Source organism: Frankliniella occidentalis, unplaced genomic scaffold (assembly GCF_000697945.3).
Source record: "Frankliniella occidentalis isolate FOCC.00 unplaced genomic scaffold, Focc_3.1 Scaffold27, whole genome shotgun sequence".
Classification (NCBI taxonomy): Eukaryota; Metazoa; Arthropoda; class Insecta; order Thysanoptera; family Thripidae; genus Frankliniella; species Frankliniella occidentalis.
In genome coordinates, this window is record NW_026267157.1 from 1,718,345 (window position 1) to 1,721,371 (window position 3,027).

General features: G+C 57.3%; 1 protein-coding gene across 1 annotated transcript in view; it reads right to left on the reverse strand.

The window, feature by feature from the left end:
- LOC113215027 (aminopeptidase N) overlaps positions 1 to 3,027 on the reverse strand; it is a gene marked incomplete at its 5' end in the record, with an annotated part of 28,949 nt that overhangs the window by 21,063 nt on the left and 4,859 nt on the right.

Sequence of the window (3,027 nt, forward strand, 5' to 3'; positions counted from 1 at the left end):
TGCTGCCCGCTCCGGTCTGCAGCACCCCCTTGTTGGCCTGCTCTAGCAGGGCGATATGCTTCGCCTGCCTCTCGTGCTGCGAGGTCTCCCCCCCCGCGGGGGCAGGCGGACGGGTAGCGACACCTGTTGGGCCCGCCAACGCGCCGCGGCGAAACACACACACACACACACACACACCTAAATAAAGAAGCCCGGTGGTCGCATCACGTCGAGCGCCGGCATAGCACTGCACGTGTGTGTGTATGTGTGTGTGTGTGTATTGGTGTGTGTGTGTGTGTGTGTGTGTGTCGCCATGTTTACGACCGCGGAAAGTGTCGCACAAAGAAAGAAACCGGAAAGACGCCTCGCCCCGACCCAGAGGATCCGCTTGCCCAGGTTATACGCCATGATGTGCTGAAACATGTGCAAAAATGTTGCAATACTCCTTCGACCTTATCTAGCTAGAGCTTACGATCACTGACAACCGACGGTCATTCGAAACCTTTTCCCTTCCGCACTATATCACGAAATATATTGTTACTTGTCATATTTCTCTGTAAGTATATAATCTCATCTCTGCGTTACAAAGCCAGTGTAGCAGTAACTTTCGGTGTACAGGCTTTACATTCGTTACGCAATAGTCGGGTGCAATGAAAACACCCCCTGCCGCCCAACCCCGCCGGGCCGCGACGCCGCCCCGCACCCACCCGTCCCCTTCGTCGCCAAGAAGTTGTTTGAGGGAGGTTATGTCTGGCTATGAGAGCGTCGTGCCGGGGGAGAATGTCCCATCGCGCAGCGACGGGGCGGGGCGGGGGCGCCCCCTACCCCCCCGCCCCGCCCCGCCCCGCAACCCGTTTCGCTATTAGCCCCCCAGATAGTGCCGCCGCCGCCGCTGCCAGCGCTGCCACCCCTTCCGGGCGAGGGTTCGTCGCTCGCGCTCCGCATGCACAACAACAAGTAGTAACGCCTTGCAAAGCGTCTGGGGAGCGACTCGCACGCGCACGGAATACATGCGCTCGCCCGCACGCACGCTCGCCCGCACGCTCGCACGCACGCTCGCACGCACGCTCGCACGCACGCTCGCACGCACGCTGGCCGGGCCATGCCTCGCCTCGTCCCGGCGAGCTATTCCCGGCCGGATGTGCGTGCCAAAGCCAAACTAACCCTGACCTCCCTGATGGACCCGTCCGCCTCCGACACCCTCGTCCCCACCGCCCACGAGCTGCCAGCTAGCAGCACTGTACAACAGCAGGTCCGGAGTAGTCACAATCACGATATCACTAACGTCATAGAGACGTCATTATACGAAAATTGATGACAATTTTACTACCAGATTAATATATGATTTTTAAAAAAAATAATGTTATCTATTTTCAAGTTTCGAACCAGAGATTTTGTCAAACGAACGGTGAGGCCGGGCACGGTCGTCACGGTCATAGTGACAATAATAACTTCGTGCGACTTCAAGAACTGCTACGCAAAATGTTCGGCACGTCCGTCTGGGGCTGCGGCGATAGAGGAATAAGGGAAGTACAGTACAGTTCTTCCTGCCTGCGCTGTGGGGCTCTTTCCATCCGACACAACAAGGAGCCAGCTCTCTCTCTCTCTCTCTGTCTCTCTGTCTCTCTCTCTCTCTCCCCCTCTCGCTAGCACAACAGGGCCGCGACGGTCACGCCGCAAGCCGGGTCTTTGTGATAGGGGCGCGCGCGCGTCTGGCTATACAACGGGGCGAAACAAGTGCGGCGGGAGGGCCTCGGGGAGGAGGGTGGAGGGTCGTCGTGGAGGGTGCGGGTGGCTCGCGGGCCCGACCCCTCGCCGCCCACCTGGATCAGCCTCAGAGGCAATGAGAAAAACTGTCGGGCGACTGGAGCGGCGCGGGAGTTTTGCACCACCGGAGCCCGCCCCGTTGTCTAAGGAGCGGCAGCCCCTGCTCCGGTAGAAGTAGTTGTAGTTGTTGTTATTGTTATCCGCGCGACAGACAAAGGCATACGGCCGCCCGTCCTGCTTGTGAATCGTGGGCACGAAGCGACTCACTAGCTTCTCCCTCTCTCTCTCTGCCGTCTCTGTCTCTCTTTTCCCCTCTCATTCGCTCTGTCTCTCTCTGTCTCTCTGTCTCTCTCTGTCTCTCTCTGTCTCTCTGTCTCTCTCTGTCTCTCTGTCTCTCTGTCTCTCTCTGTCTCTCTCTCTCTCTCCCTCTATCCCACACATTCACTTTCCCTCTTACGCACACTCTCTCCGCCCCGAGGAGTAAGCCGGCTTTCGATTTTCCTGGCTTTAGCGCGCGGGTTGTGGCTGTCTCGTGAATAGGCGTGACAGCGCCCGCCGTCCCAAAACTCGAGCGAGTGCGAGGTGCAGGCGGGGCGGGGCGCGGCTCGGGGATTTGAGGGCGTCGAGGACGCCCACGGCGCACGCCCCAAGGGCTCCGTACCCCGAGAGGCCGACGCCGACGCCCCAGGCGCCTCACGCAGTACCGGGGAGTGGTAGATAGCAGAGGCGCAACCCAGTTGAGTGCTTATTAAGCGCGAGTGCTCATACTATCTGTTTGACATTTCTTTTCCGTTAAGAATGGAGTGAAATTTGGAAAGCTAACCGTAATAAGCGTTTCACGAGAGCCCTCTGCTGCTCTCGCCTACCCCTGTCGAACGCACCGGGCAGAAACATCGTTGATTAGATTTTTGTCTGTAAACTCATGCGGGTTGTTTCTTCAACACACAAAAAATAAAAAATAAAAAATGGGCGATCAATCAAAGCAGATAGTGAGGTAGTCCGTCTCGTGAGGCCGAGGGGGCCGTGACGTCCGGGTGGGCATCCTGGCCCATGTGTTGTTCTTATTCTCCTTGATTTTTCCTCCATTTTTTAAATATTCTTTTCCTGTTTTTTGTTTCCTCTGATGTATTCCTAGTTGTATTTTGGAGGGTGCAAACTGATTTGTTTTGAATAAAGCGTCCTTCGGTGCTGCCCGCTCCGGTCTGCAGCACCCCCTTGTTGGCCTGCTCTAGCAGGGCGATATGCTTCGCCTGCCTCTCGTGCTGCGAGGTCTCCCCCCCC